This window comes from Corapipo altera, unplaced genomic scaffold (assembly GCF_003945725.1).
Source record: "Corapipo altera isolate COAL_440 unplaced genomic scaffold, ASM394572v1 44b, whole genome shotgun sequence".
NCBI lineage: Eukaryota > Metazoa > Chordata > Aves > Passeriformes > Pipridae > Corapipo > Corapipo altera.
In genome coordinates this window covers 1,431,723-1,457,960 of record NW_020884932.1, presented here as the reverse complement: position 1 = coordinate 1,457,960, position 26,238 = coordinate 1,431,723, and the positions used below count along the sequence as shown (strand labels likewise).

The 26,238-nt window shown below is 38.8% G+C and overlaps 1 protein-coding gene across 3 annotated transcripts in view; it reads left to right on the top strand.

Moving 5' to 3' along the window:
- The window catches only part of CPNE4 (copine 4), a 226,791-nt gene that overhangs the window by 71,543 nt on the left and 129,010 nt on the right, over positions 1-26,238 (top strand). The window lies entirely within an intron of this gene.

The following is a 26,238-nucleotide window of genomic DNA, read 5'->3' as shown; positions in this document are numbered from 1 at the left end:
TAGGTCCTGAGGCCAGGGAGGATCTTCAAGACCAGCTAACTGGTGAACAGAGGCTATGAAATGTGACCTGTGCCAGGTAACAACCTTTCTTCCTGCTGCAAGGGCATTCCCTATAGAAAAGTAACCATCTGGCTCTATTGAGAGTGTATCTTTGGCATATCAGCACTGTCTGGAGGTAAGCTGATCAGCAGGTAAAAATGTTGTAGTGGTCACCTAGTGGCATCCACTCTACTGAAGCCTCTCTACAGTTGGTAGCTCATAAGTGTACAGATAATATATGGAATGACTAAAGCAGCCTGGTGTTTGGAATTCAAAGGAAAGAAAAATCAAGAACTAGTCATTTAAGCAGTTGACTGGAGAAGATGATGGCAGAAAACTTGGGCTTCCTGCCCTTTTATTGTGCTGTATGTATGCTACCATGGTTTCACACCTGTCAATTGGAATTCAGGTAATTCTGTAGCCTGACACAATGTCAGGGGTTGTTTTGCAAATAAATACCCATTTAAACTAATATGAGGGCAAGTGTACAATGTCAAGAAGTGCATCCATGTGAGGGTTTGTGAGGTTCGACAAGGCCAAGTGCGAGGTCCTGTGCCTGGGTCTGGGCAACACCTGGTATAAATACAGGTTAGGGGATGAAGGGATTAAGAATAGCCCTGTAGAGAAGAACTTCAGGGTTCTGGTGGATGAGAGGCTGGACATGAACTGTCAGTGTGTGCTTGCAGCCAAGAAAGGCCAACCATATTCTGGGCTGCATCAAAAGAAGTGTTGACAGCAGGTTGAGGGAGGTGATTCTGCCCCTCTATGCTGCTCTGGTGAGACCCCCACCTTCAGCACTGTGTCCAGCTCTGGAGTCCTTAGTACTGTTTGAGCAGGTTCAGAGAAGGGCCCCAAAACCAAGTTATAGAGAATACCTCTTCTCTGAAGAAAAACTGAGAGAATTGGGATTGTTCATCCTGGAGAAGAAAAGGCTCTTGGGAGATCTTATTGCAGCCATTCAATATTTAAAAGGTGCTTATAAGAAAGATTGGGACAAACTTGTTAGTAGGGTCTGTAGCAATAGAACAAGGTGTAAAGGTTTTAGATTGAAGGACAGTTGCTTTAGATTAGATAAAAGGAAGAAGTCCTTTACAATGAGAATTGTAAAAGACGGGAACAGGTTACTCAGAGACATGGTGGATGCCCAATCACTGGGAACATTCAAGGTCAGCTTGGATGGGGTTCTGAGCAACCTGATCTAGTTGAGGGTGTTCCTGCTCATTGCAGGAGGGTTGGACTAGATGACCTTTAAAGGTCTCTTCCAACCAAACTATTTGATGATATGATTTTGTGGGGGAAGCAAGTAGTACAGTACAATAAGGTAATTTTTTCTGTTCCCTCCTAATAGCACTTCCTTTCACATCACTCTCATCTTTGTTGGCCTTCCATCTTTCCCAGGCACACAACCTTTTCTTCAGCACTTGCATTATTTAAAACCTTTGGGTTACCACAGACACTGCTCACAGACTGGAGATGCTGGGAGGAGAGACAGGAAAGGAGAGAGGGGAGCAGTTGCCAACTTCAGTGCATATCCAGAGCCTTACAGCTGCGTCTTTTGTGCTGAAAGAGCTTGAAAAATCACAGTTTGTCAAACATTTATAATCTGTATGGTGTGAAGTTTTCTGCTTGTGCATTACAAGGACGCAGTGCTTCTCTGGCCTTCCAATCTGAGAGTTGATTTAACCAGCAGGCTTCAGCAATGTGGGCGGCAGACTTTAAGGCTGCTGGTCCGGTGCCTTGTTGCCATTAGTCACGCAGCGCGTAGCTTTGGCTCTTTAGAAATCCTAACTGCTGTTTGGCACAGTCTCTTACCAAGAGGATGCATAAATCAGATAAACTCTCACTCCCCTAGCAAATGAGAGTAATGGATGATTTACACTTATGGTACTATATTGGTATTTGTCAAATTGACTCCTGTTTGGCTTTCAAATCCTTAATTTGGTTTTTATACTTGGTTGCTATTAAATATCCTTTTATCACCACAGCAACACTGTCAGACCAATTTCTCGCTTGTCTTCCTCCTACTGACATGGAAATATAAGTTCACTGGTCTATTTATCATTCCTTCCTGAATAGTTCCCCAGGATGTATTCTTTGGAAATCAGCCAATTCATTGTACAATGTTGTAACTACTGGAATCTAAGTAAATATGAAATATAGTTCTCCTAGATAAGGCTCCCTGCTGCAGGAGATTCCTGCTGTGGGCAGAGTTTTAATGGTATAGATTCAAATACATCCATGTTTCTAGATGAATGCGTCCACTTCAGTCTTGGAAGTGTAATGGCTGTGCTTCTATTCCAAGTTGCTTTGTGACACATGTAGTTTAGAGCTTTATGAAAAGGGGCCAAAGACCAGCAGAAATGGGCTACTAAATCTTCTTTCAGTAGGTTTCTTCAACCTCATCACTGTCATATCTAGCTGTATGGAATGGCAAAACCCAACTTACTAAAAGGGCAGCTAACTAGGAAAAAGGATGTGTTGTGTCCCACAGAAAAAAATCATAAAATATGTTGCTTTTCTTAATGCCAGGCATTAGTTTCTTGACATAATGACTCCCCATTTTAAAATTTTTTTCTTTTCTTCCCTTTATGTGGAGAAAGCAGGAAAGAGTATATCTGTAAGGTCACAAGATAATATAAATTTTGAGCTGTTGAATATGTACCTATTTTAAAACAACAACAAAATCAACAATTTGTGATTTCTGAAACCAGCATTACTATTTCAGACTCCGAGGACTGACTTGCAATTCTTTACAGACTTCATCTTAGTGAGGCAAAGGATGAGCAAATTTCAGCTCCTGCTTGTCTGGTGTTCTGATCAAGCAAGATTTAGCAATAGCTGGCATCTTTATCCTGAATTGACTTTAGCTTTGCCTTTTCATTCTCAGCTCTCTGAATGTTACATTTTCCTGTAGTTTGCTTTTCCCCTTGCCTTTGCTGTCCTCGATGGCAGCTATTCAATTTCTATTTGACAAGATGAACATTACTTGAGTTAGATATCGGTGCTTCTGTGCCAGGAAGGTTTCACAGTTCAGTTCACCACAGTGCTTTATACTGTAATCAGCCCACCGTGAGCTGCTAGCAGCACACTCCACTATTAACAAAATCACCACTAGGACTATAAACACCCTTTCATGCTTCCATGCTAAAAACTTGTTTTCAGTTGCTTACAATTTTGCAAAACCTTTTCTGTTTGAGTTGGCATGCTACAAGACAGGGATACGCCTCCTGGAGAGTTGTTTCGTATGGGATTTTGGACAGAACCCCTTCTGTCATTTAATGACTAGACTAGGGCAAAGTATACTGTTACAAATTCAGCATTCAGAATCAAACCTGAGCTGCACACACAAGATGTAAGCTGCACCAGCCCCAACACAGTGACTTTACCTGCGTCTCGACTGTCATCAAGCCTTCTGTCAGGAAGAATTAATAATGCAGTATGTTGTCCTGCCCATCTTCAAAGGTGCATTCACTTTTTTGGGTAGAGACAGTGCCTCCCACCAGCAGTTTGGTGAAAGGGATGCCCGTTCCTGTCTTTGGGCAAATCTACTGATATTTAGCAAACTAATGAGCATATTTTAAACCGTAAGCTTATGTTTGATCAAGATTTATTAGATTTTAGTAGATAATCTTTTCACTGATTGTAGAGAATTTAAATATAACACATCTCACAAAACCCTATGAAATTGTTGCCCCTGCTTTGAGAGCCCAGTTTGAATAATCTACAGTGAATGAGATAAGGGGGTCACACAGTGAACAAGGAGAAGAAAGGAAGATAGATAGTTGCTCATTAAGTGAACATCATCTGTTCTGTGTGCTGAATGATGCAAAGGTTAGGTTAAAAAAGGACTATGTGAACATGTAGTTAAGGACTGTATTATAAAGCATGTGGATGAAAGGGCCAAAATTAGGGTTTTACAGGCAACCCTGAGAAGCAGAAAAGTCATGTAGTAGCTTTAGTAATGCTTTCCTAATTCGAGGGGTGTGTATGTCTATTTAAACTGTGTAACAGTGTTACATTAAAAAAGTTAATATGCAGTAACACTATTGCACATAGTAAAATGCTGAGCATTTTATCTGGTGTCCTCCTATCTTAAATTTTTCCTTTTATGTGAGGGCAAATATTAATTCTGCATCATATCAAATGGAAATACCAACAAAAGGAAAACTGAATAGTTATGTCCCTACTACTCTGCAGTTTCAGAGTGCTATGCTAATTCAAGCTTTTCATCTTCATCATACTTATAGGAAGTTGCTTGTCTTGGAGGCTTCTCTTCCTCTTTCAAACTTGGATAAAGCTTACCAAAGTCCTCTAAAGCTGATCAAGAGGCACCTGCAGAAAGGGACAAGGCTGTGACAGCAGCAGGTTTTGAATGGCTGTGGGATTCCTGTGTAGCTGCTGGTTGTTGAGGTTTGTTTTTTCCTGACTGTGTCTAAGTCTTTTCCTCCCTTACCTTCTCCAGACCTGGAGACACAGAGCTATCTCATCCTAAAGGAGAGATGCCCAGTAACTGTTTGGCAGATGGCACTCTGGCCTTTCCAGAGGGGATGGTTAGATATCAATCTTGCACATGGACAGTTAACTGAACTATCTTCAATAATAAATCTCACCCCTGCAGACACAGGATTTCTACCTTCTGTGGCTTCTGTGCCCATAATCTTTATAACTGAGAACTGAAAAATTACTTTCCAAACAGGTTTAAATTGGTATATTTCCCCCCATCTGTTATATTCTCAGTATTTTCTTCAGGAAAAGGTATTTCTTTTTAAGTAAATGTCACTTATTTCTACACCTTGTAGCACGGTATTTGAGAACACACACACAAAAAAAGAATCAGAAGAATGTGTGATATGTTAATGGATGTCTTTTTATTATGTACCTCACACCATCAATGAACATCCTTTAGTTTCAGGGAGAAAACAGAAACTTGATATAATTTTTGTCCTTCTTCTGATGAGCATTCTTCAACCCCCAGCTGAATTTTTTATTTTTTTTTTTTAATTTTTCCTGACTTCATAAATGTCTTTATTGCTTTAGCCATTCCTGCACAAATAGCAGTAGAATATCAAATTAACCTTAAAATAGCCCTCAAACTGATTTAGGAAATCAGGAACTATTTGAGAGACATGCATTAAAATGCAGAGCCCTTGTGTTTTAATAGAGAAAAATAGTATTTCAAGAGATCAAATTTTTAGTAAGACTTTTAAATCTACATTTTCTGAGTTTTTAACTGTATCCTTCATGTGTACAATTTTTGCAAACTCTTTTTGTTCTAATTATTTCGAGTTATTTCTTTAGCATGGTAAGAGAAAGAATGGTAGAAACAGAATGAATTTTGTGACTAGAAAGAGTAGGATCTTACCCTTTCAGCTGCATGATCTGACTGCCTTTATGGTGCATGTAGCGGCCTTTTTTTTTGTTTAAAAACTCGGCTGCTCATATAGCGCAGCACAGGCTTCCTAAACATCTGAACTGTCCAGATGAGAGAAAATAATAAGCAAGAAGAGTTGTAGCATTTAGGGGAAAGAATTCTTGAGGGCCAGGGGTGTGACTGCAAAACACACAGTGTTTCTGATTATATTTTTTAATTCATGGCATTTTATTACAAGACATCTTATTGATACTCTAAGATCTTTTCTTAAAATTAACTAACTTGAGTCATACCAATTATATCCTCATGTAGCAGTAGATAACTGAAAGCTAGGATCTACTTGTGCAAGCAGTGGTTTTTGTCACAGAAGTGATAGCCTCTCACTTAGAGTGCACTGCTCTTTGGTCAGAAATATCACAGCTCAGAGATTTTAGTGTCACTCTCAAACTGGTGTGTTTATTGTATACAGCGCTTATAACCCAGTTATGTACTTTAGGTTTTTATCTTCATGCTTTGGGAAAGTAAGTTTGGTCACTGTTATTTAGCTGGTCACAGGCATGTAAAAATCAGCTTCAGAAGCAGTGGTGTTAAAACCTCCATGACGTGTCCCACTGTTTCGTCTCATTTCACCTGATGGTGCTCTCACACTGCCATACTTGTCTCTCCCCAGGTGCAACATTTTCCATTTGCTTATCCTGGTTTTTTGGGGGTGGATTTTTTTCCCCAACACTTTGATGACAGTGATATTATTTATCTTTTCCCCAGGATGCCTCAATGAGTAAGAATAAGTGAAATTTTGCGTGCTAAATTTTAGTGGTATCTCCCAATGAATGCAGTGCATTACATTTGTATGAAAATATTTTCAATGGGATTAACTGTCAAGGGTTTAGCCACTTCGGAGGTGATGCCTACTTTATAAACTCTGTGAGAACATTACATACAAAAGCATAAAAAATGCTGCTCACAGCACAAATGACATACTCGAGTGACTGTTTCATTCACTCCTTTTCATTACAATATCAACCACTGCAGTGTCTTAGTGTTTTCAGCAGGTGTGCTCCTTGACTGATTACTCCCATACTTTGGAGATTCCTCAGTAGTCTAATGAAAATGTAAATGCACATCATCAGCGGTTTAAACTTGCATAGCTTCCCTGCAGCGAACAGAGTCAGGCCATTTGCCATCAGCTGAGGAGCAGCCTTGGAGTATCAGCAAGTTACAGACTGGTATGCTTTGTAGTTTCACTAGTATATGAAGTGCATCCATAATGTAATTACTTTCAACTCCAGGTTCCCTAAATAGCTTCATCTCAGAAGAAGGAGAGAATGCTGATCATTCTTTTAAACCTCAGTTGGTAAGATTTATTGGTGAAGTCTTGCTTTTGAGCAGAATGCGAATACCTGAGTAATTACTGCAACTTGTTATTCATAGGTCTGCTCAAGAGGGAAATCAGCAGAAGTTTTGCCTAGCTCCATGATTTCTCCTCTCATCCAGTAGCCTGCTGTTGGAGCTTAGACTCTTGTCCATTTGCTGTCAAATGTCTTTTCTTCTCTGACGAAATGGATCTTGTAACTTGAAAAGGAAAATTGTCATTTAAACTTTCTTGGGAAATATTTTAGAAAGAACAGAAGTGCGATGGGAACTTGACCTAAGAGCTGCCTTTCTGAGCTGGAAGTGGTTTGCTAATACCTTCAGATCACTGCAGGCAGAAGCTTGTGCCACTATTAGGCAGTGCTGACTTGCTCAGGAAGCAGAATCAGCAATCCAGCAGATGGTGTGAGCTCCCTGGTAACTGAGCATTTTATTCATTCAGATACTCACCTGTTGCCTGTGTCTAATGAAATTTCTCTCTCTGGCTGTGTCTGATTCTTAAGTGAAACCTAATCTGGCAATCTCTGACACACAAAACGTGCTTTGACTGCAGCAGTAGGCATCACCAAGGCACCCAGCACTGCCTGGTTTAGCCTTGGTTGTGTATTAAAGAAAGCACTTCTCTATGCAGTGCTGTTGTACCTGTTCCTTCCATATTCTGGTAAAGACAGAAGCATGCCTAATACTGAGTAGTTTCAAAGATTTGCCAGATTTTTTTTTTTTCTGGTTACCTCTACCTGTTATTCTCCCTTGCAAAGGATCCTTTGTTTGTCCTTCATGGAATCTGAAAGGCCCTAGGACCATGTCTATTTTCTAAAAGCAGATGTATCTCTTGCCTGTTCCTCAAGACCTCCAATGAACGGAGACACCAGAGCCTCCCCAGGCGTCCTATTCTAGCACTATTGATCTTTAAGTTCATTTCATTATACTTTTCATTGTTGCATCTAACCTTAGGGGGGTTTTAGTGCCATTTCAGCACTTAAATCCTCTGAGGATGAAGAACAGACTGTTTCTTTCTCTTTTGAAGCAGCTGCTGCTTTTAAATTTTTGTCAGTCTTTTCAAGACAGTAAGCCCAGTTTGTTCAGTCTTTCCTCCTAAGTCATATTTTCCAAAACTATGATCTTCACTATTCTGCCTGCGAGCTTGCTTCGGGTGGTCATTCCCCTTTTGAAATGCAATGCACTGAACTGAGCTGTTACTCTAGCACCTTCTTGAGTGGAAAGATTTACCTCATGCATCTCACAAGCTGTACCTCTCCTTGTACACTGCCGTAAAATGATTTTAGTCTTCCCAGCGGTACAATGAAACACTTGTCATGCGTACATTTCTGATCTACAGATTGCCTTCCCTGTAGCAATTTGTTTCCTCACTTGTAGTGATATACCTAATTATTTCTGCAGAGGTATAGAGCATTATATTGCTTACAAGCATCACATGCAATGAGTATTTTCAGCCTGTTCTCCCATTTGCTGAGAAGTTTTGAAGTCCTGCTTTCCGATATAAAGTCCCTCCCAGATGAGTGCTATTTAACAGACTTTTTTTTTCCCCATCCTTCAGTTCATTAAGACAGATATTCAGTAATACCACACTTAGGACACTTCCCTGTGGAATATCACTGAATACATGCATCTTTCTTTACTTATGATGAGCCATATATGGTTTCTTTCTCCATAGCCTTTTCCAACCATTTCTAGAGTATTCTAATATTTCCACCTTGGTTTAGAGAATTTCACATGAAATCAAAGTCAAAGCTACTTAAGTAAAGCAATATGACATCTACTGTTTTTCTCTATTCCCCAAAGGGCATTATCCTGTCATAGAAGGAAATTAGACTGGTTTGATGGGGCTTCTTCCTGACAAATCCACACTGTCTGTTATTCATCTTCTAGGATTTGGGGTTTTTTTTATGAATTTACAAGCAGTTCGACTATTTATTCTGATATAGTTCTTCAATTGAAGCTACGATGTTGGATTTATAAGTCTGTGGCTCCTCCTTTTTATTTTTTGCCATTTGCAGTCTTCAGTATTTCCCAGAGGACCTCCAAGGTAAATTCCAGCAGCGCATCCAGCAGCTCATCAAGAAAAGCCAAACCATACTAAAAATGTCTGATTTACCAAGGTATTCTGAAATCTTTTTATTTCCTGATTCAGGGTTTATTTCTCACCATCTGTTGCTGGTATTGAGAGCTAATTGATATTGAATAAAATGATGATGCAAAAAAAGGCATTCTAAATTTCAGCTTTCTAGGTGACATCCCTAAGCAAGGTCCCAGTTTCACTAACTATTAGACAGACACTTTTGTTGACTTCCTTCTTCTATTAAAATACTTATATGACAGTTTCTTCTTATTCTTGATGCTTTGTTAATTGCATCTGACTATGGCCTTGTCTTGCCTGACCTTGAAAAGTATCAACTCATACTGTACTATTTACCTGTCCTTAACAGACTGACTTGGTGCTTTTAAAACACCCGAATTTAAGGTACAGAATGTGTTCAAGGCGTAGTCAAATCAGTCCTCTAGCTACATGCTATCTTACCTCAGCCCAGAGGATGATTTGTATTTCTGCCACTGCTATGTTTTCTCTAAGGAAATGTCACTCTTTACTACCCTTTTCCTTTAGATCAACATTCCTAGGGATCTGTAGTCACATCTCTCTGTGTGCTGGAACTTGCCTTCCTGAAAGTCACTGATTTTTATTTTGCTGTTCCCATCTTCCTAAGCCAAAGTTTTGAATTCTGTTGTAGTTCCTTACGACTTCGTTTGGGTAAAGAAGAAAACAAAGGTACAAACATCCACATTTAAGCCAGACCATTCGGATTTTTGAGATATGCTGATTCTCTGTGGCTTTCCTTAGCCTGCCTTCATCTTTAGTGTGTTCAAGGGTAAAAATCACTGGTTCCAGCATTAAGGTCATAACCTAAAACCCCCACGTGAGGGCCTGGTCATTCAGAGCAGTCGGGGAGTTCAGTGTGTCTGAAACTGTGAAAACCACTGGGATTACATCCCTGTGCTATGAATATTGGCTACCGTTCCTCTTCTGTGCCTTCAAAGCCCTGAGCATCAGGGAAACAGTAATTCACAGCCATCAAGCCTTTTTAAAAATAAAAGCAAAAATCATTAGTTGTCTCTTCAATTAGAGAAGTTAACTTAAATTGTCTGTATCTAAAAATAGTACAAGCTTGCTTTGAAATTTTGGGGAATGTGTAACTGTAATAACTTAAAAATAGGCTTTGAAGTTTCATTTTCTCTTTTGGCAATGTTGGTTGCCATGGAGTTCAAGTAATAGGTTGTAATGTTTAGCACTGAATTAATTGCTACTTCTCACTCACAGAGAACATCTAATTATACATATTCATGAAGAACGGTGTTTGGCATTCCTGAGGGAGAAAATATATTTTTTAATACTGAATATTCGTACTTTTGGAACCAGATGGGGTCTGGTAAAGGCATAATCTTACAGAACTTTTTCCCAGAGTTTTTAATTGTTTCATAGTCTAACAAAATTTCAGTTTTAAATATTGTCTTTACATTATTTCCTTGTATTATGAACATTCAACAAGTACAGACATTTACCTTTAAAGTATGGAAAAATTTAAATGGACATATAGATTAATGAATACGCAGAACAATATACACTGATTTTTTTCTCAGGCAAAACAGGACTACTTAAACAACTCTTTGGCATCGATGTTCAACAGTCCTTGCTCTGTTATCGTCAGAGCATCTAAATTAATGTATATTGATTGCAGATGTGGGTCTGGCATGTCTGCAATAAGAGTGGTGTGTGCTTCTAGCCTCGCAGAGCTCTTGCACTTGGCTCTCTCTAGCTTCACAGTAGCTTCACAAACAAGAAGAGCATAAATAATCACAAACTAGATCTTAATTTCAGTGGCACTTTGGCGGATCCTACCTGTGTGTGTGGCTTTGGATCTCTGTTCAGGAGGGTATCTGTGCTCACAGAGATCTCTTTCTACTGAGCATAATCTTTGATCCTGAGTGATAGTCCACTGATGGGAACCAAAATTGGTGACGTTGGGCATAGACCAATAGCAGACAAGCTATTGGAGAAGCTTTGGTTTACATGGACAGTTTCATGGCTCTTTGAGAGTTACCATTGCATTCCTGAGCACCTCTGACAGTCTTGGCAGGGTCCTGTCTTTTATCTTTTATGATACAATTAAAATAGTTGGTTCTGACTAGCAGCAGTTTTTATTATAAAGCACAAACCTAAGCTTAAGTAGTGTTTGAAGTACATTTTCTGGGGATCGTCCAGTTTTGCACAAAACTGTCTCATGCTTGTATAAACTGATCTTGTGTACTTGGTACCAAATCACATATTTCAAAGGAGGCATTCAATGCTGAACCTGTTTTCTTCTTAGTGTATGTAGTGGCATTTATCTTCAATAAAAAGTCATGTAAATGGCAACTGAAGGTGGAGGGAATGGTGAGAATCCTTGCTGTCTTTATTTCAGCTAATTTAGACTTTTCAAGTTCTCCATAGAAAATAATCTGATGCATAGAGGTAGATATATCACTTTTAGATTAAATCATATTTTAGGATGGATCTCTGGCTTTGGTGGGCTAAACTAAAAATCATCCTAGATAAAATAAATGAATTATCTGCTTCTGTCTGATAAACATCAGTAGAAAGCTTTTGTGAAAACTGAATAAATAGCATCAATTAAGTATCAATGTTAACAGAACAGAAAGACTGAGGTGTTAAATCACTAGTGTTCTCTTAGCCATTTCTAGTATAGTCTGCTTTTTTAAGAGTGATCATTTGAGCTGTGCTTTTTTTAGTGCAAAAACTTGTAAAAGTGGAGGTTGCATGAGCAATGGTCTTTTTTTTCTGCATAACCTCACTCTTTCGAACATATTCTGTCCATTGGTGTATGTCTAATTGAAATTAATGAGATCTTTCCTTACACATCCAGTGGCAATCGCGTGCTTATAGAAGGAATTTTCTTAAGAGAAAGTACCTTTACTTTCCCACTTATAAAACAGTAAGTCAGGTAGCTGCATTATCAAATGGTAAGGCAACAGACTATATATGAACTTAAACAGGTGCAAGGGAAAACTAGTGTGGTCTAAGTGGGTTTACTTTCTTTGGACAGTTAGAGTGATTTTGGGTTGATTTTACTAGTGCAGAGAAGGATTGGGTACCACTGAAGGATTTTAATATACCAAGGCTTGTTTCCATTTCCCTTTTTCTGACAGGCAAAAAATGTTGAAAATAATGTGGGTTAAAGTGTCAAGAATGAAGTAGTGATACTTGGAAAACTTTGAAGGATGCTTACATTTACATGAATATTTCTCTCAGAATTTTTTCAAGAGGAAAGCAATGAATAAACGTGTAATAAATTAGACAATTAATGCCTTTAAAGTAGTTACAATATTTGGGTGTTTGAAATAGCAATTGTCAACAGTTGGCAACTAGCCATTTTATTTTTCCCATGGCTTCCCATTAAAAAAAAAAAAATTCTAGATTGAACAGCATTTGCTAATCTTCTTCTGTTGGCTGCATAATATGCTTTCTGCTTTTATATTGGAATTTCTGATCCTCTGTGTCATCACTGCAGGTGACAGTACTTGTAACTTTCAGCTAGCCCAGAGTCTGAATTTGATTGCTTTCTTGTTAATCTGACATTTAAAATAATTTCCCTTTAGAACTGTTGCACCCTTAGCAGTTTTCAGTGGCAGTAATGGGCACCGTGCTATACTTTCTTTAGTCTTTTTCACATGCTGTCTGATCTTTGAGTGACAAAGATGAGGCAGAGTCAGAATAATAATAAGAGACAATAACAGCAATTACAATGGAATGCTCTATTATGAAGATTCTTTTAGGAGCAGGACATGTAAAATGGAAGGTATTATGATTTTCCTTTTGTGAGTTAGTTTGGAGCATGTTTCATCCTCTTGTTGCGAGGAGTGTAGGACTGGTGAGCTGAAACTTCAGTACTATTGCTTATGATATTGAAATTAAACATGATGAGGAGCACTAGTGCAGTTGTGCTGATAACTGTTGAGCTCCTGAGAAACACAGTATTCTGTTTTGTTCAGGCAAAAAAGCTGTATCCATCCTTCAGAAACTGAGGGAAGACTCTACAGTCCCCTACTAGTCTTTGATTATCTATCCAAACCACAACTTTTATACTGCTTTGTAACCACTAAGCAGCACCATTATCTCCAAAGATGGTTTGGATCAGCACAGTACATGATTAAAATAATAAATATAGAACTGGAGTTTGACCCTGCCAGTCTGAGGATTTCTCATCACTTGCCATTGCCATCCTTCTTGTCTTGCACTGAGTTGATTGCACTTTCTGTCGCTGTTGCAGTTTAAATTGTACATTGCTGGTGTCTGATATTCTGGAAAGAATAAATCTGTCAGGTTTACATTTTTGGTCTCATTGTATTTCTGTGAAAAAAATGTATGCCAAGTTTGCTTTCATGAGTCACACTAGGAACTGTAACACTGCAGGCATTTTCCTTCTTTCAGATTCCAAAACTCAGTTCTCTCTATGTTGGCATTCTAGGAAAAAAAATGTTTCAACTCCTCTTCCCTCCTGAGGACACGATATGTAAGTGTTTCCATGGATTTCCAAGGCTTTATGCCTTTTCTGGGCTTCAGTGTTGTTTTCTAGTAGTAAGTATTAACATACATGATTCAACCAAAGTAAAGCCCATTTTCTATCTTTTCTTTTAGCCATTCAGAGTAGCTCCTTCTACCCTCATGTTGCCGCACCTGCACACAGGCCCTACTTTAGTGTCGTGGGTCTCATTGTTCAGACTTGTATGGTTCTAAAAAGGAGCTTAACATCTAAGATTCAACAGTTTATAGTGCCGCAACTTTAAAAATGTTTTCTCAATTGCTGGTCCACCATGGTCCAAGCAACTGAAGTGAAGCTGAATGAAAATGGAGCAATTTAAATACAAGGATGAATTGGAAATGTCACTGTTTCCCTAGGAAGAGAGTTGCTAACAGTTGAAATGATTATGAACCACAGATGTAACAGGGCTGGCCTTGACCAGCTCTAATTTTTGTCAGTGAGGGAGCTGACATTGAAAGTGTGACGTTGGCAGTAGCTGTGTGTGGAGCTGCTCGAGGAGTTGGATGGTATGGCACAACATCCCTAAGGGAGAACATAGAATCCTTTCTTCCTCATGGGAAGTTCCAGCACCTCTCTCCCTTTGTGTAGATTTCAAGGAGTTTCTGGCTTTGATGATAATTGGCAATGAAATCTGTGCTTTAGTTGCTCAGTTTGATCTGTGTTATTCTTGTTTCTCTACGGATTTAGATTCATCTGCATATTGATACATTTCTCGCACATAATTTTTTTACTCTTTAAGGTGTGCCTAAAGCCTGCACCAACTTTATCAAGCTCCTTTCAATCATCGAGATGAATATATGCTATAAAACTACCCTGATCTTATTAATATTTTAAGGTGATGTCAGATTTCAAATTAAATCTCACTTGGCTGTATTAAAAAGAATGGAATCCAGCCAACCTGAAAGTTGTCATTAGTTTCCAAAATGCTTTTAGGAAGACAAATGTAAGTTAGAAAATAAAAAGTGTAATTAGAAGAGGAGCTCTGAAGAAGAGAGTTGTATTTAATATTTAAACCAATAAGTAGTATAGGAATAACATTTTCTGCCAAGGACATACTTTTATTGCGTATTAATGCAATTAAAATTACATCACACTCTACTAATTTCCTTCCAGTTCTGTACACTTAAAAGCAAGAGCAAATCCTGATGATTAATGTTTGTAAAGGGAAATCTCTGTGAAAAATATTGCGGTAGGGCAAAGTTATGCAACAACAATGGGTTATGCTACCCTGTACAATTTTTCTTTTTACCTACTTTTCTCTCCTATCCTAGTCAACTGGACGTATTACTACTGATTAAAAAAGACACTGCAGATAATAAACAACCTTGAAGTCCCTGATTAAAAAAGACACTGCAGATAATAAACAATCTCTTTCTTAAGGGGATCACATGGCTTTGTGGGGGGATTTTATTATGAAGTGCAATGCTCCAAGCATCATATAAATTTTGACAGAAGAGCATATTATTTGGGATAACACAGCCTTTGGATCTGCCTGGAATTAGGCTCAGAATTGCAGTCTTGTTTCAGAGAAGCATTTTGCTTCTCTCAAAGTGATTGCAGTATGATTCACGTTAAAAAGCTATGATTCAGATTGACATTTTCCTCAGATGAGATTTGCCATGAGCTTTGGACTCTGGAAATCCCAGGCTTCTTTGGGGCTCTGAGCTTGGGTGGTATGTCTCCACTTGGAGGCCTTCAGCTCCAAAGTACCGTAGCTGGCAGCATGCTTAGTTTTTAAAGCAATTTCAGGATAGAACTTTTCTGGTTTGCTTTCATTTTTAGTGATGTTCAGGGTGAAATTAATATGGAAACTCTCAGTGCCATTCAGTTTTCACCATGCTGGACCTTTCCTCACTCTGCTGGGATTGTACTGTGAAATTCAGAGATGTCCTCACTTTAGCTGCCCAAAGGATCCTCCAGCCTTTGGTGGATTGCTTACTTACTGTTTTCACTGTTTCCAAATATTGCTGTAATCAGACATTCTTTAAGAGAAACTTTTTTGCTTTTTCTGAGCTCTCCAAAGGTCTCTCCAAAGGTCTCCTGATGCTCTTTAGCTCCACTTACTACAAGTGTGATAGTATCTACTTACCAGTTTATTTAAAAACTCTTGCATTCCTAATAGGAGTTGCAGAATAAACATTTCTTTTTGTAAGAACCCTGCCAGATTGACTTAAATGCTACCTTGAAGAAAGTACAGCTCAGGGAGAGGCCCTCCAGTGGGCTTTGACTTCTCTTCTCATTTTACCACTAGCCAACTGTAAGAGCTGGGATACTTTGCTCCTTTTTCCTGTCTTCTGGTACATAGCTGCCAGTTCTCTTCAACTAACTTGTAATATGGAGACATACAGGTTTAAAACAGGATTAAGAAACAAGACAATGAGCCCCACTGCAGCAGAATAACACTATAGATTTCAGATCTGAGCTGTCGTATCCATACACATCTCAGATTTGGTATCCACTGGGCTGAGGGGTAGAGTGTTGGGTTTCTGTACTGCACTCGTTTTCCAGTGTAAATGAGACTCATTTTTCAATCCTGCTCTCCCTGACAGCTTTTCTGGTTTAGCAGCAATAGCTTTAATCTGCAAGGAATGACAGGGACTTCAGCATACACTTCGGCTTGCAGAGCTCTGTGACCTGAAAGGGAGAGGAAAAGGAACTGGTAGGATCCCAGGCTGTGAAAAATTGTGGAAATCTGTTCCCTACACAGTCTCTTCTTTTCCGTAGCTTCTCTGTGTCTTTGAGCACTTGGATACTCTTTAAAGGTAATGAACCTTACGTGGCTGTTGCAGGCATAAACATTCAGTGCTGCAGCTAATGTGTTCTAGAAGGACTCCTGACCAGGGCCTGGCATTGAGTCCTTTAAATCAAAGTAGTCTTTGAAAGCTGAAGAAGTTGGTCTCTTGAGGTGAGCTATGTTTGCTCAAGTAGGGACTGTGAATCCTTCCCCATCCTGTGGATATGCTGTCTTAAAGTCAAAACCATTTTGTCTTGCCATAGATCACTGTGACTTTCTAACCAATCAGGTATCATTCACTGAATGTGCTAATGAAGTATTTAAATTATTGAGTACAGAAATGTGCCAGGTCAGAGAGGCTCTGTGACATGAGACAGAAACAACTCTGAACCAGCTTTATTAGACTTTAATGGAACAGCAGATGCCATGCAGAATAATGCGTATGGTCCATTTGCTTGGAAATGTCCAGGCTTTTCTGTGGCAAGGCTACAATTTCTGCAGCTCCACCTCCCTGCCACTTTTTTCCTTCAGGTCTGAGGATACGATGTCACCATCTCTTTGAGTCTCAGGTCATCCAGCAGGTATTCAGTGCAACTGACAGCTCTAGGAAAAGATGAAATAAATATTTCATCTTCTGTTTATTAAAAAATAATGTCATTTGTAACAGGGTTCTGGCAGGTGCTCAGCCATGCCTGAATCAAATCTGTGATTCCAAATAAGACTTTTGTGATTGGTTTGATTTGGCTTTTGAGAGGAGAAGAGCTCAGACAAAACTGTGAGCACCTGTTCTGCACGTCTGGGCAGAACTCACACTCTGGAAATATTTCAGAGGTTTTTGTTTTGACATCAAGGATATCTTTCAGTGCATACATTTCTGATACATCCCTGCTCTCACTGTCTGCAGCATTTGATTTATGGAATCTCTGCAAGGACAGTTTTATCTTAGATTAGAGGTTGTTTGAAGGAAAAAAACTTGTAAAGAGCTTTTGTAAGCTGCCTGCAAATAACATATATGCTTAATTGTATTTATTTAGAAGAGAAATCTGTTTCAGCTTTAATTGTATTTATTTAGAAGAGAAATCTGTTTCAGCTAATCATCTATATTTAGTAAAATGCTACAATATACACTAAATTTTAACTGCTGGTTTTTAAGCCACACTGATTTCATTTGGACTTGAGTATTATTTTGTTTGGACTTATGTTTATTATTAGTGGAACTTAACTGTGCTATTGAGCATGTGTCTGACATCGCTGAGAAAAATCACTAAAACACAACTTAGAAGCCTGGTTTAACTGGGGCTTAAGCAGAAGCTGATTTATATTTATATGGGTTTTCAGAGTGGTTTCTTTTTTTATTTCAGGCTACAGACTTAAAATCTAAGGAACCGAAAGCTACAGTTATTTGCCCACTTTTATATGACCTTTGATTCAAGTTTTTGAAGGCTAATGGGAAGTGCACACTGTGAAAGCCTAGAAAACAGGTTATACAGTATAAATTTTGCAAGTGAGTTTCCTTTAAGAAAGCCAGGAAAGTAAAATGTTAAGGGAAATGCACATGAAATCTTTCAGGTAATATCTTTCCAGGATAACTCAGAGACAATTATTACTAAAGCCAAGCAAATAAGATCAATTGAAATTCAAAATGTGACTTGACTGAACCTTTTATAGTTTGATCTCGTTTGTACTCAGTGGTGCTTTGAGAGAGAAGATGCTCAATTCTGTCTTCCTTTATAAAGCAGTAATCCAGATTTTCATTATGTAGTTTGAATGGGGCTGATTTTTTCTCTTTATCTATGTGGATTTATTTTTTCCAGCAGTGACCAGAATTTCTTCAGGAGTTATCACATACATCTATCCCCTTCTTTTTGCTAAGTCCAAGTGAAATGCTGAGCTTTGCCTACTTATTCCTATGGAGCCCGTGCTCTACAATTAAAGAAGCAGATCTTTGAGAACACAACCCCTTAGCAGAGATGTGAAGCAGGCCTACCTAAGCTGTTTTTCTGATGGAGTGTGTACACTTTCTCTTCCTGTGTACCAAGATGACAGTGGTTCTTCCTTGAATATATGTAGAAGGGGGTTTTGGGATTAAAAAGTAGTGTGATTTTTTCAACATGGAATTGACAACTCTCATAACCAAATTCCTGGGAATGCACTGTTGAACTGAAGAATAATTTTAGAATTAAATAATGCTTTTACCCTCAACTTCTTTTCATAAAGAATTTAAATATGTATTTAAACCTCCTGTGTATCAGTTGGGCTTGAGTACATGCCGTACAGAATCAAGGTAGGCTTAAGAGTGTGCTTGAGACTGAACTTGTTTGAATAAAGTCTGCTTGCTACAGTGCTATACCATTTTATTAATCAAATTATCTACTGTGGGGTGTGCCTAAGTTTTCTAGTGGATTTGGGGTCTATTGAAGTACATAAAACTGCAGTTTAATTTTTGTGGAAGGAGGGTGATACAATAAGCCTAATAGAGTTAGCTCATACAGAGATCTGGCTCAGAAATTGAAGAATGCAAATTATAGGATCAGCTGGTTTAGGCGTTTTGAGTATCCTTGTCATTATACTAAAGTTTCTATGAGTAGGGCATCTAAGTAAGAAAACAGGAAATTTAGAACTGTTCTCTTGCTAAACTAGATCATGTACAAAAGGAGGTGTAACCATTTTGCATTTCTCTTCATGCCCAACACTATTCTGAAGGTTTTCAGCAAGTCTCTCAGTTTGGTGGGGAGCGCCTCTTAGGTGTGTGCTTCAACTGTACTAATCTTTTTTTGGTAAGAAGTGAGACTCTGCCTTTTTAAAAATGGCATTGTGCAGGTGCAGAGGAACTTGATGGAGAAGAATATATAAAGAGAGAGTTTATGTATATATCCCAGCCAACTGAGAAATCACTTGTCAGAGGAGGCTACAAAGCCTTGTTTTGTTTTCTATTGTGTTTCTTTTAAATTTTTAATGTTCTGTTTATTCTCCTGAAAGAGACCTAGGAAGTACTGTCATGTGATAATTTGTTTGATTGTGGTAAGCAGTTTTTCCTACCTTTTCCATTGTGTTTTATGTGAACCATTTCCCTTTGGCAGTCACACTTACTTTCAGCCCAACACAAGGTGCAAATTGCTTCCTAGATTTCAGACACAGGTAACCAAAATGTGAATTCTCCATAAGTATGCAGGCACTATAAATGTATGTACCTGCACAACTGGGGAGAATTCACGGTTAGATTGGCAAGTGTTTCAATTCTAAATGGCCATCTGTCTATGCACTTTATGCTCATGCAGCATCTGTATATATGATGCTAAAAAAAAAAAAAAAGAAGTAAGAAATTCACACAATTTAAGCAGTTTATTTATTTTTGTGCAGTGTGAGTTTGCAATGGGGAGTGGTGAAAAGCAACCTTCTGAATTATATGTCCCCGCTCCCTGCCCCTCCTCCTCCAATTGCTTCCTTGACTTCACATACTATAAATATACTGTTCATGAATTGTGTATTTCATGGTCTTGGATTAAACTTGTGGTTTTTTTCATTCTGTCTATTCATGTCTGATTTGGCTGGCATTGTGCCTTTTCTCAGCTAGTTTGCCTGCAGTGGATGCCATATGATGGTGGATTTAGCCACCTGTGTAGCGCTGTAAGTGATATTGCTGTAACATATGTTTGCTCTTCATCCCCAGTGAAACCATTTCAAGGCAAAGCAATGTCAGTAGGGAACAAACACAGGTCAGATCCAAGTAGCCAGTCTTTTTCCTGAGTAGCTCTACCATTAAACAGCTTCTAAGGGGTACAAGTAATGTTACTCCTTGGCTGGCAAAGCCTGTGCAAACCCAGGCAACATCCAAAATAACTTAATGGCAAAGAACAGTTTTGTTGTTAGAACTTTATTTGGTGGCACTTGGTGATACATCTGTGCTACTTGGGAGTCACATCTGATATGGCTAAATGAGAAAAAGATCAGGGCAGAGACCTGTCACTGAAGGATCAAGGGAGGAAAGTCTGAGACAAGAACCAAAATTTCCAGAAAGGCATATTCAGTTTTTTTTCCCAGAAAGGTTTGAGCAGCTCTGTATGTCTCAATCAATGTACACCAACATCCTTGTTCCCCTAACAAAGTAAACAGCTATATAGGAGTCTAGACCAAAATGGAAACAACCACCAGCAACATCCAGTGGTTGTACTTTGTGACAGCATTATATGTGCTCCTCCATTGTCAAGAAAAAACAGCATGCATGGTGAAAGCAGTGATAAAACAAGGGCAGAAATGCTGAGTGGCAAAAAAGAGGGCTAGCGGTAACTGAGATTGCTTACAATCAAGAATTTGTATGGGACTAAAGATACTAGGGTCCAAATGTGTCTGGAAGCAGTAGATGTGAAAGAGACGTGTATATGGGGTGGGTCTGTGAGACAAGGTAACCCATTCTTGTCAAATCTATTGGTGGGTAACACCATAATAGAGATACTGGAACAGATTTGGAAAGCCATGGGAAGATTGGGATGCTCAGCAACATTTTGTGTCCTGGTTTCTTGAGTGACCTGGTCCCACCACACCATTACTGCAGGGGCCTGAGAATAAAGTATTGCACAGTTTTAGGAAAAGGCTCAAACAATTGGAAATATTTTCAACAAAATGGAGACCAAGTACATTTATTTTACATAACTTCATGGGCGGATTGTGCACATAATGCTTATTAGAGTGCTCCTTGAACCAGCTCACACAGGTAGAAATGAAAGGCCACACCTGGCTATAAATATGTTTGAATGTAGGCCAGGAACTATTCTATCTGCCAAGCCCATGGCACTTCTTGCTGAAGGAAATATGCACATTATCCTGCCAGTGAAGTATTCACCCTGAAAGGAAGAAACCTGCGGGCCACTGTTCTTCCTGGTGACTCCACTGAAGCCTTTTGAGTAAGAGGCTCTGTTCATTTGTAAATGCAGTGACATTTTGAGCTTTTGTACAACCAACGGAAGCTCCCTGGGAGGCTTATGGCTGAATGATTTCTTCCTAGAGAGCAGTAAATGAGGTTAAATCAATTTCCTCCTGCAATAGGAGGGGTACGGAAGGAGAAGGAATAGTATTTCTCCCTTTAGTGCTCACTGAAAAGCAGTTTTATTTGCAAAACTTTTAATTAAATTTCCCATTTTAGTTTCTCTTAGTCATTCACTTTTACAGAACTGGGAAATCTTCTGTCTTGGGCAAAAAATCCTCTTGAAATCTGCAGTAACAAATGTATCACTAGCTTACATAGAAACTAAATACCAAGAACATTTCTTTTTCATTAAACCCCTGTTACTGTTACAGAAAAATAAGTAATCAGTACTTAGAAGTTTTGTAACACATTGATATTTAATATCTTTTATAACTGTCAGATATGTGAGATATGTTTGACAGCTAGTGAAAACAGTGTGGGAGTCAGGTAGTACCTTTGTTAGATTGGAAGCGTGAGGAAAAATACCTCTCTCTTCCTCTCCATGACACCCTGCCTTTGATTCCTTGACACTAAAAACATTTATTTATCTTTTTGTACCTTACTGTCTTTTGCATTTGGATATGATGGGGTGGGAGGAGAGCAGAATCCTGTGGAGCCAAAGTCTTGCTTCAGACATGAATGTGCCCACATGGGTGATGATGGTGAACCGGGCAGCTTGTGATTTCTGTGTATTTCTCCTCCCTCAGAGTGGGATGACTAAGATGGGAATAGCTCTAAGAAATGAATATTTGCATGAAAAACAATAGGTGAAAGGTTCTGACAACTCTGAGAGAGACTTGCTTTGCCCCCTCTGTGTTTTGATTACTTCTTAATTATAGTTTAACCTCATGAATGTTTCTCTGAATGAATTTGAAAATTCCTGGAAATCTTTCAAGGGGGAATGGTAGCACATTTGAACTATAAAGACCAGTGTCTGGAGCTCTGTTGGCATCTCAGATCCATTTCTGACTGAAATGCAAATATGTCGGGTGAATTGAACCTATGAAGAGCTGATAACCTGCTCTGTATAAGGGCACAATAGCGAGGTTTATCCTTATAAGAAAGAATGTAGATTCGACTAGAAACATTAAAGAAAGGAAAAATAAACTATGAGCATGTTTTCGTTCAGAGGTGCTAGAAACTTCTCTTTTGATTGAAGTGCTCAAGTCCTTTGTAAATATGACTAAAGTATCTATTTCTAAAAGCATATGTATATAATATATGTACACATATTTTTAAGATGTGTAAAAAACCTATTATTTCACAATGTACTCATGTATGTTTCTGGAGGCAAAATTCTTCATGTTGAAAGGGATTCCTCTGTTGCAGAGGAATCAGAAGTGCACAGAAGCTACACCCCACATTTCCTGAAGTGTGGATTTTCCAGGAGTGTTTCATAACCCTAGAGCAATTCTGGCTTTTGTTTTAATTACTCCATCCAAAATTAAACACCCATTTAATCCTGGTGCTGTCTCTTGATGTCCATGATGCTCATGGAGTTCGCACCTAGATTTAGGTCCATTTCATTCTCTTAACTGATGATATGCACCAGAGTAGATGATTGTGGCTACATGACTTCTGCAAATATTTTTTTATCATCTTCCTGGAAGATTAATGAAAGCAAAGAGCAATATTTTGTAATTGGTTAACTTGAACTTTATTATTGCATGCTTAATATGGGCATGATGGGTTTATTTTCCTCTTATCCCTGTGAGACAAGACATTACTCTTAAAGCAGAAAAGGGAATCTAAACACAAGATTGAACAGAAAGGTCCTTTTGTTTGCAATGTCAATACAGAAATAAACATTTAAAAAATAAACCAAACTGAATGGTCTTGGTTTTAGTGCAAGACATCCACTAAACACTAAGGAGGTTGCTTTATGGTTTACTGCCACTTCTTTAGGACAGTCATCATCTGCTCTTGAGCATGTTTCCGAACAGTGATGTGGTTTTGTTTCAGTATCTTACAATGCCACTCTTTCCCTCCTATAAATCCTTCATATTATGTGGACTTACTGAAGTTCATGTGTATCAAGGCAATAGGATGCTCCAACCATAAAGAAAAAACGGGAAGCAAATTTCAGTGTTTAGATGCAATGTTGGTAAACAGTGTGTATAATTAGCAAGTGTTATATTGGATGGCTAATATCACTTCTGTTAGCAGTTGTTCAGCAAAACAGATTTCAGAGCAGATTCACGCTCTGGAAAACAGATTTCAGAGCAAATTCTACATATGTGAAAATCTAGAGACACATCTAAATATGCTTCCATGTGCATATGGATTTACAGCAGCTATTCTGTCTCTCCTGACTTCCCCTTGCTGTTATTTCTTTGAGAGAAGTAAAGCCTGTGGTGTAAGTGTGCTCAGCATAGGCCTGCAGCTTAGAACTATGGGGTGAACACCTTCCTCCCTAATGTCAGTGCACACCATTTTGTCTCTGGGCTACCAGGAACCCTGTGGGCCAGTCAGGATTTGGTAGGACCTGCTCGGATTCTACCTTCCCTTTTCTGAAGAGAGGTTATGGTTGGATACCACAGCTTTATGCCAATAACAGATCCTACAAAAAATGACCAATGTATGACCAAAGATTTGTGTAGTTCAACTCTTTGTCTCCTACCATGACCAGTAATGGTCAGTAATGGAGAAAGGTACTAGAAACACGGCAAATATTGGCTAATACTTTCCTTTGTATAGCTTCTCAGTATCTGTCTGTTAGAGACTTGTAGGACCCTTAAGGAAGAGGCTGGATTTCTTGATGAGAACTGTCTTTCAGCTACTCAGCTGGGAGCTCAGTGAAAGTGTCCAGGTCTCTGGCCTCCATCACAGGCTACCCAAGACTCTGGTTCTCTGTTTCAAAAAAACTCTTCCATTAATTGTGTATTGTTGAGTTTTGGGGAAGCAGGTGGGGATAGTAGTGTGTGCACACAGTTTGGAATTGATGTGAATTAAAAATGTGTTAAGCTGTAAATAGAGGTGTTGATGATATGGTTGGTAATAACAGATGTACTTGACAGAAGGTGTGGGTAGATGTTTAGTACTCAGGAGGAGAGTGATCAACCCCCCCAGCTCTTCAGGGGTTTTATGAAACACTGTCAAAAACAGTCCGGGTTTGAAAAGTACCTTCTACCCTTCATCCAAGAAGGTTTGTATGTGCAGGAGAGCTGGACTGAATGTATGTTCGCTGAGCTACCCCTGTTGTAATGTACATCTGTATGACCCTGATGGTTTGGTTTGCTGTTTGTCACAAGCTGCACCTAAACCAGTTCAACCAGTCTTTTCTTGTAACTGTTAGTACAGTGTCAGAGATATCACCTTGCCACTTGTTGGCCACTTCTCCTGGTGCTTCTGAGAGCTTCCCAACCATATGTACACTCCTGGGCATGCTGCTTAAATTTTCCATATGCCACCTGACAAGCTTTCCACGGCACTTTGTACCACCTTGAAATAACTCCTACTTCTTTTAACAAAATGTGTCATGTGGGAATATTTTGCCGTTCAGAATATTCTGCAAAGGCTTTAGACCTTCCCATGTCTAAAGATGAGATTCTCATCTCATGAGATGCACAGTACCTTTCCAGAAAGATTTAAATTTTCGGGTTTCACAGTAGACAGTAGATAGTCTGTCACCATCACAAGCCAACAATACCTTCTAGTCTTTTTGGCCCCTTAGATCTGCTGGCACTTTTTTCCATGCCATATTTTTGGTACTGCTGTCTCCATAGATAACTACAGAAGCAAAAAAGTCTCAAAAGAGATTATGTGGTATCTAACATGAGCACTGTATTAGTTTCTCATTTTTGTTGTGACTCTAGGGAATATGTCTCTGCCTGTAACATCAAAGTGGTCCCTTTTCTCTGAGTCTCAAGCTTCTGTATGATTCACGATAACAATCACCAGAAAAATTGGAGTTCAATCACAGTTTAACTTAATTTTGAAAAGTGCAGTGGACAGAGTCTGTGCAGTTGTCTCTAATGAATCCAAGGCTTCATCCAAGCACAAGTTTAGATTTCAGTCTTTAACCCAGAAACATCTCAGCAATTGAGTAGCATGAGAAAAACACCTACTCTAAAAACTTGCTGATATTTCTAGAGATGTTGGCTCTTTTTCCTTTCTTTTTCATCTGTGATTGGTCTTTCAGCTGAGGAAAACTGTGCACTTCATTTGGAGCTTTTTACATAAGTTACCTTATAAAAAATAACCTGACCCCAACCTTACAGATTCATTTTCTTAGACTAACTGTTTACATAGCAATGTCACATTGTGAAAAGATCACTGATATATTAAGAGTTTGGGTGTACAGTGTGGTGGGTTTATATTGTGGGGGGAAAAATCCAATATAAAGCTATGAGGAATTTGTAATTAGGTGGGGGTTTTTGTCTTTGCCTTAATGGTAATTCCATGCCACATTACAGTTAAGAAACCATGTATAAAAATACAAGTGTTCCCTACAGAATATAAGCAAATGAAATTGGTGCCCCTTTTCATTAAGGTGAGTGTCATGATTAAGACAGATGCTAAAAGATATTTTGCCTGATGACAATTCCACAGTGTGTGTTACAGTATTGCTAGAATACAGGTGAGAGATTTTTAAAGGTTAAAAATTAGATTAAAAATCTTGTTGCCTCCATATGGCACAGGAGCAGACGTCAAGAACTTTCTACTGCTGACAAAATCTGGCATGGTTTTTTTGTGGGTTTTTTTTTCTTGTTTAAGCGAATATGTTAATGGCAGTCCTTCAAAAAAATGCCATAAAAGGCAGGCCTGCTACCTGTTGGGGGTTCTGAGGTCATTTTGAGTTTCTCTGCTTCATGAAATATGCTAGTTGGAGTGCTTAAGCCAGGGTTTATACACCCTGCCTCGCTGCGGTAGTTTTCACCCCAAGTGACGTGTGTCTGAAAATAAGCAACAGCAAAGCTTTCCTGTTAGACTGACTAGTGCTTGAACATTTAGGAAAATACTTCTGCTGCTGTGTGTAGCATTACTAACTGAAGGCCCTATTATAACTGTAGCAAGCAAAAATAAGCTTAATTTGAACTATTGAGATAATTGTTGGGTCTTTGTAGTTTCAGAGAGGTTTTTAATATTCCACCTAGCAATGACTAACTAAAATGGGACCTGCATGGAATTTAAACAGCAATATCAT